The sequence below is a fragment of the Bos javanicus genome, chromosome 22 (genome assembly GCF_032452875.1).
Source record: "Bos javanicus breed banteng chromosome 22, ARS-OSU_banteng_1.0, whole genome shotgun sequence".
Lineage (NCBI taxonomy): Eukaryota > Metazoa > Chordata > Mammalia > Artiodactyla > Bovidae > Bos > Bos javanicus.
The window spans coordinates 45,604,159-45,618,073 of NC_083889.1; the positions used below are offsets into that span (position 1 = coordinate 45,604,159).

The 13,915-nt window shown below is 47.4% G+C and overlaps 1 long non-coding RNA gene across 1 annotated transcript; it reads right to left on the reverse strand.

The window, feature by feature from the left end:
- Positions 1 to 657: 657 nt before the first annotated feature.
- On the reverse strand, positions 658 to 1,203 carry LOC133235301 (uncharacterized). Its single transcript, XR_009732525.1, has 2 exons — positions 972 to 1,203; positions 658 to 885 (listed from the first exon to the last, which is right to left on the reverse strand). It is a non-coding gene; the product is annotated as an uncharacterized LOC133235301 (long non-coding RNA).
- Between the last annotated feature and the right edge of the window lie 12,712 nt (positions 1,204 to 13,915).

The following is a 13,915-nucleotide window of genomic DNA, read 5'->3' on the forward strand; positions in this document are numbered from 1 at the left end:
GGAGCTTCAAAAGATTTCTATATGTAACAGAACAAAAGGGGAATTCTCTTTTCCTATATATGTTCCTCAAAAAAATCAAGCAGATGGCTTAAAGCTGGTTATAGGATTGCTCGCATTCTTTGAGCATTATGCATGTAACTTAATTGTTTCAGAGCGTGTTGGTGTTGTAGCATCTCCGAGAAGAACTGAAAAGGCACATGCTTTTATCCATGAACAGAATTTTAGTGCAAAAAAAGTGTATTTGTGTTCACCACTGCAGCTAGTGCACCACTCTATTTGAACTTTCTGTGGATGGAGTGTCTCTGCCCCTTGGAAAGTAGTTTTATGAAAAGCAAGCCTCAATCTGCAGAGAATGAAGGAAACTGAAGGTTCGTTGTGTTAAGTGCAATTAATACGAGCCCTCGTGCTTCTTGAAGGCGCAGTGAGTCGGCCGCGACGCACAAATTGATATGTTAGCCCCTTGCTTTTTTCTTTCTGGATAACCTTGTAACATATTGAAACCTTTTAAGGATGCCAAGAATGCATTATTCCACAAAAAAACAGTAGACCAACATATAGAGTGTTTAAAATAGCATTTCTGGGCAAATTCAAACGCTTGTGGTTCTAGGACTCACATCTGTTTCAGGTTTTCCTCAGTTGTATATTGACCAGTGTTCCTTATTGCAAAAACATATATTCGATTTAGGAGCGTCAGCTTTTTTTTTTTTTTCATCTCATCCTGGACTGCATTCAAGATCTTCCCAATACAGGAAAATTAGCAAAAAATTTATATACAGGCAGCAGCGAATGGAGCTATGTTCAAAATGGTAATTATGGGCTTAAGTAAAAGGAAGGCTGTTTTAAGCTTTAGTCCAGTGTATCTGTTCAGTTCTCTGAGCTGTTGACCTCCCAAGACTGGCACTGTTTAAGTAAAAGGAAGGCTGTTTTAAGCTTTAGTCCAGTGTATCTGTTCAGTTCTCTGAGCTGTTGACCTCCCAAGACCGGCACTGTTCAGTAGGCCACACAAACCCTCTGCTTGTTCTATTTTCCAATACAGTTTTCAATTTGTTTTTGTAAGACCTTATTCAAGCCACCAGAATCAAAGATGACATGTTAGCACAAGTACTCCAAATAAGAAACTGTCATGGGCTGACTCCTAGAGATCGTTAGCAAAAGCAACCCCCAAAGAGTGAGTGATCCATAATGTAAATAGAGACAGCTAGAAAAGGGACTAATAACTTGAAGGATATGTATATGATGCAAATACACACCAAGGCATAGGTCTGCAATACTGCATTATCACTGTAAAATATACTTCTAAAATATTTATTTTTTTAAAAAGTATTTGTTACTCTCCCCTCTCTGTGGATTGGTGAGAGTCAGATGCAGATGCTATACTTTGAAAGTAAGACAATGAAATGCATTCTTAATATTGGAAACAGCAATGCAGGAATTAAAACTGAGTAAGAGAGTCTTCTAATTCACCTATTCACACAGACCTTATATTTAACTCTGATGACTGGATAATATTTTATGTTAGAGAAACAGCATCTTGTGAGCCAACTTTAAAAAAATGAATGATTAAAGGTTGGTATGATTTTTTTCTTAAAAATGTATCAATTTTAATCTAGAAGATTTAATTAACATGCTGTCTCTGTATTTCAGAGGCAAACAAATGAGGAAAATTGCATTGTAGATCAGTTTTATGTGCAGTGTACTATTTGCTGGGCTAGAAATGAGATAAAGAGTATTTATTTTTGTTCATATCTTGTACTACTTTTCTATTAAAATCATTTTATGAAATCTGCAGTCACGTGTTATGTTTGGCAGCAATGGTGTTCATGACGACTGAAGTTTAATGTGGGCTTGATGATGGCTCAGAGAATCCAGAACAAATATCCACATTTCAGGCATGTACATCCTATGGTCAGATTTCAAGGATCTATCGTGATCTTTTTGCCTGCAGCTATTTCCCACCCCCTGCCACCCCCACCATTTATTTGTTCTGCTGCTACTAATGTATAAGAGAGTTGTATTTGGGAGATCGTTAGACACTGCAGGCATTTAGCACAGTGACATCGGATTATGAAGACATTCCCGGGCAAGAGAAGAAAGAATGATTTGAGAAGAGAGAACAAAGTCTTAGGGAAACAGACTGAATCACCTGGAATATTCTGCTGGCTCCCGGTTGGATGTTGCCATGGTTGCCAGCCAGCTGCTGAGAGCAGGTTTCTCACCTTGGTGTTGTTGACATCTGAGGCTGGAGCATTCTTTATTTTGGGGGTGCAATGTTTAGCAGCATCGTTAGCCTCTACCCACGAGATGCCAGGAGGGCCCCCCATTTGTGACAAGCAATAATGTCTCCTGACACCAGGGACCCTGTATCCCAGGAAGTGGAATCAGCCCCCAGCTGAGAAGCACGGCCTGAGATAGAGGGACTGAGGCTCTGAGCACGCGGGGAAGGAGGGCCGACGGTGGACGGGTGCTTGCCCGGGGTGACTCCTGAGCCCGAGAAGTCCCCTGCAAGCTTCCCCGTGTGGAGCGCGGGGCTGTAGCACCCTCCAGAGGGCAGCCCGACTGAGAATACAGGCTCTGCATCTCCAGTGGATGCCACAACCAAGGATGGAGGAGCCCACGTGCCGCAAATAGGACCTGGCACAGCCAAACCAATAAATATTTAAAAAAATATACATAGGTTCTGAAGCCAGACTCCTGGGTTCAGATCTTGGTATTGCCATTAGCGCTGTCCCTGTGGGAAGCTGTATAACCTCTCTGCACACCTGTATTTGAAGTGAGAGAATGTTATACTGCAGGTTTTGTGAATAAGAATTGCCGTGTTCGGGATGTTCAGAGCAGGTTCGAGTCCACGGTGAGGCCTTGCTCTCGGTTAGCTAGCAAGGACAGAAGTCTGGAAAGACTACACCCTGGAGGGCGGGGCCCTGTTGTGTACAATACCCCCAGCAGCCAGCTCAGAGCCAGGAAGGCCCTCTGAGCATTTGGGGGAGCTTTCACACCGTGGCCCCCTGGCTGTGTGCTGCCAGATGTGTTTTCTTTGACCGGCAAAACAGTAAAAAAAAAAAATACTCAAATTAGTTGCCAGCACTTGAAAGATGAGTATGTTCACATTCAAGTGTGCACTTCTGGCTACGACACAGGAAGAACTGGCCGCCTGGGTGCACGGCGCCACAAGTCCCCAGCACGGGACACTCAGCTGCACCCCAGCAGCCGCTGCCCGGCCCCCACCCCACCCGTCCAGGCTGTGTGTCCAGTTGGCCAGTCTTTCTGTCACCTAACTGAGCCCGCAGGATCACAGACTTGCCATGGTCTTCACCAGTGTTCTCCTTCTAAGTCAGAGTTTCTCAATATCATCTTTAATGACATTGTGGCCCAAGTAATTGTGAGAAGTTGCCATGTGCATCGTACCCTCGGAGGGGCTCACCACACGCCTCTTGCCTCAGAGACCCTGACCAGAGCTGCTCACCCAGTGGTGACCCTTTGATGCCGATGCTGCCAACCCCATGCTATAGACTCAGGGCCTCAAGACTCACAGGCTTGAGCTTCACCCTCTCTGACAAGTGTAGGCTCGTTTTACAGATGAGGACACTGAGACCAGAAGAGTCAAGTCACTCACTTTACCACTTGTCCATTGTTGAATAACACAGCACACTCATACAAAAATTAGTGGCTTAGAACCATAGCCATTGTATCCGCTTATGGTCCTGCGAGTCACCGACATGGGCCAGGTTAGCTGCAGGGGACCAGTGTCCCGCTGCTCTTACCTGGGGCTGGCAGATGGGCAAGGGGCTGGCTGATCCTACACGACCTCTCATACACACCAAGAGCTGGTTCTGGCTGTTGGTTGGGCCTTTCTCTCCACACGGTCTCTTATCTTCAGGGATAAGGGGCGCCCTGGGCTCTTTCACACTGTGGTACCATATCCCCTGCAGGTGAGGCTGGAAGCTCCAAAGTTCCACTAGAGTCCTCCCTCTGCATCCACAGGTACAGGGTGCTGACTGTGGGACTCAAACATCCTTGGATCTTGGTATCTGAGGCAGTTCCTAGTACCAATTCCGGTGGCTGTGGAGGCGTGAATGCGTATGACATCCGCTGCATTTACTGGCCAAAGCAAGCCCACACACAGCCCGGATTCAAAGAGATGGAGAAGCACACACCACCTCTCAATGAGAAAAGTGGTGAAGCCACAGTGCGAAGATCCGCACCAACTGTGAGGAGCTGCTGAAGACCTTCAGACAGTCTCCCTCACAGGCCAAGAGTCCAAGAGGTCCACTCTCCTGTGACAGCACCTGAGACAGGATTCCTTTCTCTCACAGCAACCAACCTCAGCACGGTGCAGTGCGTAGGACGAAGACTTTGGAGTCAAGAAAAGCTGGTTCCAAGCTCTGCTCTTCTGAGCTGTGTGTCCTTTGGCCAGTTACTTAACTTCTCAGAGCTTCATTCAGTATTCTCATGTGGGTCACGAGGCTATGATGCAACAGTGTGTAGTGAGGATGGCTAATCATGGAAGTAAGCGGCGTGGCACCAAATCGGACCTCAGGCAGTGGCATGAACGGCAGTCATGGTGGCAGCAATCACCCCCTCCAGCATGGCAAGAAACCAGCCACATTCCTATCACCCTGCTTTTGATGACTCATGAGCCTCCCTGATTCAGCAAATTGCAGGGTGCTTCCTTGGAGGCCCTGGGAGGGGGCTTCTGAAGATTCTTGATCAGGCTCAGGCTGGGGAAGCAGAGGGTGGGGAGTCAGGATGGGCTCGGCCTCAGCTCAGGCGTGCCAAGTCCTCCCCCATCCCTGGGAAACTCCAAGGAATGTTTTCCCATGTCTTAGGAGAGACCTGTACCACGAGCAGGGTGGGGACTTACCTCCTCTTTACGGAGCAAGATCCTGGGGCACAGGAGGGCAGCCTGGGCTCCTGAACCCCAGGTACACCCTGCACTGTACCCCACCTGGCTGGCAGCAGGTAGCCAACTGTGCCCTCATGGGAAGCCTTTGGGCCAACTGCGCTTCCTTTGGGCCTCAGGTTTCTGTTTATAAAGTATGAACAGAAAGACCTGTGCAGCTCACACCACTGCTTTGTTAGCAATTCCTCCCTTTTCCTGAACACACGTCCTGGGTGGCTTATTTTTTTAAGCTATTTCTTTAAGTTTATTTTCTTTACATGACTGTTTGATTTCATGGCATCTGACAAAAAAAGAAGGGTCACTCTTTCCATTTTACAGAAGAAAGAGAAGCCCCAGGAAATTAAGTGTCTTGCCCAAAACTACAGATCTGGTCAGAAGCAAAGCTGGGTCTCTCTGATTACAGAGCCCTTACTTCCATCCCCAAGATAATAGCGCCTCAGGGTTACTGGGAAGAGACAAATGGCAGGCTAGAAACGCTAGGAACCCAACATCTCATTCCTGACCCAGGCCCTCTTCCTGGTTTTCAAGCTGAGACCACCTCAGAGTCCTTCATCCGAGTTCACACGCTTGTGCAAGGAGGCCCCGGAGTGGGTCAGGCAAGGGTCCCCTCCACACATGAACCAGGCCAGGGAGACCCCAACTCTGGCTTTACCACGAGCCAATGGGACTTTCACCGTGTAGATGGTGACCCCACTCTGGCCACCACTTTGCTGTGTGACTTTGGACGAATCTCTCCCCTTCTCTGGGCCTTACTTCCTGACATGTGCACAAGAGTTTGGTCAGGGTCACATGACTGAGTTTGATTTCCTGCTGGTAATTTCCTCCCAGGAATTTGAAGGCACGTGGAGCCGGAGACCAGGCCTCAAACCCCATTATGTGGAAAGAGAATGCAAATGAAAACTGGGGCGACGCAGGGAAAGCACGTCAGTGGCACGTGTCCTCCTCCGGGGCACACAGTCTCACACCCACAGGTCCCTGCTGCGAGCCCTGGTGGGCATAAGGTGGCGGTGCAGGAGAACTCTGAGCCTCGAAATCAGAACCGCCTGCACAATCTTGGGAAAGAGCCTCGACCTTTCTGAGCTCCCATTACCTGGTCTGTGAAAGGGGCAACCCTGTGCACGGCAGCGGGCCGGGGAGGATCACCGGGGAAAGGGTTCGCCTAGTGGTTAGGCGAGCGGTGACCACTCATTAAACAGAAGCTCCTATCTTACTATCCTAACCCGCAAGCCCTCCTGTCTGCCGGGATCCTTCTCGCCCTGGAGAGAGAAGCCTGGGGCAATTACTTAGTGGCAGATGGCTCCTGAGTTATTCCAACACACTCGCTCCTCCGCACGCAGCTGGGCACTGGGCCTTCCGCAAGGTGCGAGAAAGAGGACACCCTCCTGTGCCTCCAGCTGCTCCACGTGACCCCGAGGTCATCCAGGCCGAACCTTCCGGAGGCTGCACCGCGATTGCCTGGAGCCTCCACGCGCCGGCAGGAAAACCACACTCTGAGCACGTTCTCAACGAGCAGTGTAAACCACTTGAATTCGGGTCTCGCAAACCAAGAAACCAGTTCTAAGTGTTTTCACCTCTCCCACTGCTTCCTTCTAAATTTCATTAGGGCTGACAATTTGTATATCCACTTACAGTGTAATGTGATTTAAATGGCTGACCGTAACTGTTAGCGATGGAGTTTTCCCGGGGCGCGGGGAGCCGAGAGGCAGCGGGGACCTTTTCCCAGCGGCCGAGCCCCTTCCGCACCCGGGCGGCCGTTTTATAAGCCTGGATGTGGCTTGTCAGACGCGGGGTCCGTCCTCGGAGATGGGAGGGCCTGCCTCTTGGCCCCATTCCCTCCTCACCCCGCAGTCGCTTTTGTTCTTGGAGGCCGAGCTGCCTTGGAGTTTTCGGCGTGCAATAAAACACACCCGACCGCAGGCCCCGCGTCGAGCCAGGGCGGCTGGGGGAGAAGCCAAGCCCCTTGGCCGGCGGCTGCATGGTTAGGCGGAATTGATAGTGTGTGTCCTGCTCTGCGGCTTTCCTTTTTGTTTTGGCTTTGTAACTAAAACAGAGCTGATGCCTCGGAGATGGGCTGTTCAGCTTTATTTTATTCCCATCAGTGTTTCACACACATTGTGTGTGTTTGTGTGTGTGTTTGCGGCGGACGTAAGCAGTTATCATGGCTTGAATTTGGGTTTGAATCCTCGCCCCGTCTCTCTTGGGGACATCAGGCACGACCTTCTGCCTCTCTTTGAGTATCCATTTCCTCGTCTGGAACAGGAAGCTGGGTGTTCCTTCCATGCAATAATTAATTAGGTGAAGTATCTAGAACTGCATTGTCCAGTGTGGGAGCCACTAGCCACATACAGCTATTTCAATTTAAGTAAAATACAAAAGTGAGATCCCACATGCTGCAACCAAGACCTGACACAGCCAAATAAAGAAAGAAGATGCCATTCATTTAAAAAACAATAACAATAAAATATCCAGTTCCTCAGTTGCACTAACTGCGCTTCACATGCTTATCAGTTTCACATCCAAAGTCACGGTGATGCTACAGGACTTTCCCACACTGAGAACACTTCTGCTGGGAGCACTGGCCTGGAGCCACACCTTGACCCACTGGACACTCAAGATGGGCCAGCAGGAGGAACCGGAGGCCGCCGCCACCGGAACCAGCACCAACACCGGCGGTGGACAGGGGCTGATTTAAACCAGAAAAACATTATCCACAGTGCAACTCCCCCAGAATGGAGAATGTGAAACTCACAGTTCAGCTGTCTTGTCGCAAGGACCTGTTTCTCGTATGTAGATGCCCAAACGTGGGAAAACGCTCCACAGAGAGGCAGATGCAACAACAACAGCCAAGACTGCAAAGTGCAAAATGGAGGCCGGCACTGCACAGGTGTGCAGCCCCATCAGCTCTGGGCCGTGTCAGTTACGGGTCTTTTGGCGGCAGTCCCAGAACCTGCTCCAGCGGGAGGACACCACCGCTCCGTGGAAGATGGTGTCATGTCTCTGGAAGCCAACGAGGCCTCGAGCCTTGGGCTGGCTCCGGGGACCTCAGATCAGAGAGACGCAGACCTGCCTTCTGCTGCGTGCTCCACATTTGTCAGTGCTCCAGAATCAGCTGGATATTCTAAGAGACAGATGCTGGAGCCCTCTTTTGGACATCAGACCCATTGTGGTCAGACAGAGTCCTGGGAGTCTGTTCTTTCTGGGCACCTTGGGTGAGGCTGAAACCTCTGCTCCAGATGTTCACTCCCAGGTCTCCTGTGTTTCTAGAAATCTCCCTGTCAGGTTGAATACCAGGACCCTGAGTGGGGATCTGCCATTGTTCAGTCAGCACACTTGGGGGTGGGGGTGGGGAGCTGAGCCCAACTCCCGGGGTCTAAATTCCTAGAATTAGTATGGGACCCTGCAACCCCCATTCTGGGTCTTTATTCAAAAGAACCTGAATCAGGATCTCAAAAAGCTATCTGCACTCCCATATTCACTGCAGGCTTATTCAAAACAGCCAAGATCTGAAAAGAGCCTAAACGTCCATCAACAGATGAATGGATAATGTACATACACAAGGAAATATTATTCAGCTTCAAAAAAACCAAAAAACCCAGAAATCCTGCCATACGTGACAACACAGATGAAACTGGAGGACAGACGTTACGCTAAGTGAAGGAAGCCAGTCACAGGACAGGTACCACGTGATTCCACTTACATGAAGCATCCACAATAGTCCAGCGCCTACAGAGAGAGAGACTGGAAGGGCGGTTGCCAGGGGAAGGAGGGGAGGGGAGATGGGGGCTGCTGTTCAAGGGTATAGGGTTTCAGGCATGCAAGAAGAATAAATTCTAGCGACCTGCTGTACACCCCTGCGCCTGCCGTTAACAATACTGTATTGTACAGTTAAAATTTGTTAAGAGGTAGATCTCATGTTAAGTGTTCTTACCACAATTTAAAGGGGGAAAAAAAAAGAGGGAGAGAGAATTCTGATGAGGTGTCCAGAGAGCGCAGACATGGCTCCTGCAGGGCAATGCCGTTTCAGGCCTGTATTTTGTGACGTCTAGGGGTGGTGAGGCAGTCTGTCATGCAGTCACAGATAACTGATTCAAAGAGCTATATTTTCTTTTCTTTTGGGGGGAAACCATTTCTCTTACTATTTAATGTGTTGTTGATTTTTCAACTTTTCAGTGAAAAACTTAGTCCTGAGAACACGTGATTTTAACGGGTGTGTCACACGCCTGACTTGCTGATATCCAGGGGTCTTCATCTCATTTTTGCCCTTAGGCTAAATGCTCTATTTCATAATGGAAATGAATGGGGAAAACTTCGTATGTGTGTGGGTGGGGAATGTCTGAATAGCAGTGCACAAAAGTGTTCACAGCAGCAGAGTCAGTTTTAAATTTGATTAATGTTTATGATATTGATAATGAATTTCTTTCAAAGAAGTCATTTTAACGTATAAAAAATGATCTCTGTCAGCTACCTTCAGGCTTGAAGTTAGAAACGTTTTGGGTCTGAAGGGTGGAGGGTCGCTCAGGAGCTCGGCAGTTGTTACCACACTCCTCCCTGCCCGGGAGTCAGAGAAGCAGGATGTGCTAGGATAGTTCTGGAATGTCAGGCTAAGGGCTCTTAAGGAGTTTTTTCTTTGTACTTGGGACAGTGCTCTGTGCTGATAATTTTGCAAAAGTGCTGAGGGAACAGATAGAGAAAGAATTTAAGTCAGACTCACAGGGTGAAGCTTGGAGAGGCGGGAGAATCAGAGTGCTAGTGGTAAGGAACTCGCCTGCCAGTGCAGGAGATGTAAGAGATACGGGTTCGATCCCTGGGTCAGGAAGATGCCCTGGGCATGGCCAGCCGCTCCAGTGTTCTTGCCTGGAGAATCCCATGGACAGAGGAGCCTGGTGGGCTGCAGTCCATGGGGTCACATAGAGTCGGACAGTACTGAAGGGACTAAGCATATACACATGCATACATGGTGAAGCTTGGAGAGGAGGGATAATTGGAGGATATTTACTCGACACAGAGCATCTGGGTTCCCTTATATCTCTGACCCGGGGCTGGAAGAACAGGGGACCAAGGACGTGTGGCTGAGCAGTTGTGGCTTTCAGTGGGGGTGACTGAGGAACTGTGCCAAACAGTAGTGGAAACCGGTCCACTCAGCCAGCAGTCGAGGGAAGCGAAGCTGTGGTGAGCACGGGGAGGTCCTCCTATTCGAGGCTGCGTAAAGCGGGATGGCAGGCTCCTGGCAGGCAGTGCAGCCCAGACAACGGAGGAAGCTGGGAGGGAGCTCCCCCTTGGTTTCAACGGAGCTGCCTGCCCCCTTGCCATGGACGTGATTTCTCAACGACTTGAAGATACAAATGAATTAATGGCATCTTACTCATTTGTTCACTTGCTATCTTGCTTGCAAACAAGAACTTTCATTACTATTATTATTCATAATTGTAAATTTATAATTTATATGTACAATTATTAATATCAAAGAATGTTTTGCACCTCAAAGTCTATTGGGTTTGGTATCAATATGGCTATGGTTGTCTTCTTTTGGTTGGTACTTGTCTCTTTCAATCCTTTTATTCAACTGCTCTGAATCTTTAGATTTTGAGCATTTCTTTTAAACATCTGGAGTTGGATTTTCTTTGCTCTGGCCGCCTTTACTCTTTGTCTTTGAAAAGCCAGTTCATTGTAGTGACTGTGATCATTGATATATTTTAAGCTTTCTATTTGTCCTACTTTTCCTTTCTTTGGGCTTCCCTGATGGCTCAGCTGGTAAAGAATCCACCTGGTTCCATCCCTGGGTTGGGAAGATCCCCTGGAGAAGCGGATGGCTACCCACTCCAGTATTCTGGTCTGGAGAATTCCATGGACTATTCCATGGGGTCTCAAAGAGTCAGACACGACTGAGAGACTTTCACTCACTCTCTTTCTTTCGTTCATCTTCCTTTTCCTTTGGGGTGAGTAGTGTTTCTTTTTCCTCATTCCATTTTCTGACTTTTTGTTTTGAAAACCACATTTCCTATTTTTTGACAACGTGGATACCCAATATGCTTAAACGTTTACATTGAAGACAGTCTTATATTAATCAGTACCTTGATCCTCATCTCAAACAATGCGAGGTTCTTAGATCATTTCGATTTTAGTTTTTCTCCTAACGTATATGCTCTTATTTGACCAGTATGTTGTTGTTTAATGCCCTATAATAGACACGGCAAGTATTACTTCATACAGTGTTTAGATTTCCCGATATATTTGCCGAGATCTTGTTTCTCAGACATCTGTGTGATCTGTGCTGACCTTGCCTAGAGCTGGAGGTCCAGCCTTTCGGTGTTCTTTTAGTGGGTTATCTTAGTGGGAACTATCTTAGCTTTTATTTTATGGAAAATGTTTTTATTTAACCATCAGTCTTAAGTGGATGTTTTTCTGGCTATAAATGACAGTTCTTCATCCATGTCTTTACTCACAAAATATTATGATAACCAAGCTGTGTGCTAGACACTGAGGAATCAGGTGTAAACTGGCGCACACTCTGTCTGTGTTCCTATGGGATTAACCAGGTGGGGAAACAGACACTCAAACCACCGCACCCACAAGCATGACAGAGCCGTCGGTAACCGACATGAAGGGGTCACCATGCTCTGAGAGTTTGTACGAGGGAGCTCGTCCCAGTCAGGCGACCAGGGAAGGTTTCCCTCAAAGAAATGAAAACTCAGTTGGGGATTAAACCAAAGCTCAGTGAATGAGTCGGAGGTACCTGGGCACAGGCAGAGTTGGAAAGAGTGGAGTCGGGAGAGTATTCCAGCCATAAGAAATAGCAAATGCAAAGGCCCTGTGTGGTATGGCATGTCTGAGAAGCTGGAAGATGGCCAGTGGGACTAGACGACCAAATATGGAGGTAACGGTGGCCAGCGAGGCTGGGAAGTTCAGCTGGAGGTCAAGAAGAGCTTGCAGATTGTGGTGAAGATTTGGGGCTTTCTATGAACAAAGCTAGTGGAGGTGATGGAATTCCAGTTGAGCTATTCCAAATCCTGAAAGATGATGCTGTGAAAGTGCTGCACTCAATATGCCAGCAAACTTGGAAAACTCAGCAGTGGCCACGGGACTGGAAAAGGTCAGTTTTCATTCCAATCCCAAAGAAAGGCAATGCCAAAGAATGCTCATACTACCACACAATTGCACTCATCTCACACGCTAGTAAAGTAATGCTCAAAATTCTCCAAGCCAGGCTTCAGCAATATGTGAACCGTGAACTTCCTGATGTTCAAGCTGGTTTTAGAAAAGGCAGAGGAACCAGAGATCAAATTGCCAACATTCGCTGGATCATGGAAAAAGCAAGAGAGTTCCAGAAAAACATCTATTTCTGCTTTATTGACTATGCCAAAACCTTTGACTGTGTGGATCACAATAAACTGTGAAAAATTCTGAAAGAGATGGGAATACCAGAAGACCTGATCTGCCTCTTGAGAAATTTGTATGCAGGTCAGGAAGCAACAGTTAGAACTAGATGTGGAACAACAGACTGGTTCCAAATAGGAAAAGGAGTACGTCAAGGCTGTATATTGTCACCGTGTTTATTTAACTTATATGCAGAGTACATCATGAGAAACGCTGGGCTGGAAGAAACACAAGCTGGAATCAAGATTGCCGGGAGAAATATCAATAACCTCAGATATGCAGATGACACCACCCTTATGGCAGAAAGGGAAGAGGAACTCAAAAGCCTCTTGATGAAGGTGAAAGTGGAGAGTGCAAAAGTTCGCTTAAAGTTCAACATTCAGAAAACGAAGATCATGGCATCTGGTCCCACCACTTCATGGGAAATAGATGGGAAACAGTGGAAACAGTGTCAGACTTTATTTTTCTGGGCTCCAAAATCACTGCAGATGGTGACTGCAGCCATGAAATTAAAAGACACTTACTCCTTGGAAGGAAAGTTATGACCAACCTAGATAGCACATTCAAAAGCAGAGACATTACTTTGCCAACAAAGGTTCTAGTCAAGGCTATGGTTTTTCCTGTGGTCATGTATGGACGTGAGAGTTGGACTGTGAAGAAGGCTGAGTGCCGAAGAATTGATGCTTTTGAACTGTGGTGTTGGAGAAGACTTTTCAGAGTCCCTTGGACTGCAAGGAGATCCAACCAGTCCATCCTAAAGGAGATCAGCCCTGGGATTTCTTTGGAAGGAATGATGCTAAAGCTGAAACTCCAGTACTTTGGCCACCTCATGCGAAGAGTTGACTCATTGGAAAAGATTCTGATGCTGGGAGGGATTGGGGGCAGGAGGAGAAGGGGATGACAGAGGATGAGATGGCTGGATGGCATCACTGACTCCATGGACGTGAGTCTGAGTGAACTCCGGGAGTTGGTGATGGACAGGGAGGCCTGGCGTGCTGTGATTCATGGGGTCGCAAAGAGTCGGACATGACTGAGCGACTGATCTGATCTGATTTAGAATTCATAGTGGAGAAGTTGAAAGAAGGAGATAAGGAAAGAGGAAAGGCAGCTAGCCAGACAGGTTTGATTCCCAAGGATAAGACCCTGTCTAAAGTACAAGGCACTTGCTATCAAAGTCCTGCTAACAGTCTTTAGCCAGACATATACCCAAGCGTCCCATCTATGGTGGTCACAACTTGCTAAAGCTCATTTCATCTAAAAGAGAAAGGTAGATAATCAACAACTTTTCCTTGACTCACTTTTCAAAATCGTTGACAAAAAGCATTAAAGTCAGTGTCAGCAACCTCCTGTCCCATCCTCTACTCCTGTCCCTTCTCTGTCTCTCCCCAAATACACTATGGAAAAGAGACAGTCTCTCTTCAGCAAGTGTTGTTGTGACAATTGGACAGCCACATGTACATCAATGAAGTTAAACACATCCTCCCACTATCCACAAAAATAAACTCAAAATGGCTCAAAGACTTAAACGTAACACATGACACCCAAAAACGCCTACAGGAGAAGATAGGCAAAACACTCATAAATTACAGCAGTGTTCTCTTAGGTCAGTCTCCCAGCGTAACAGAAATAAAAACAAAAATAAAT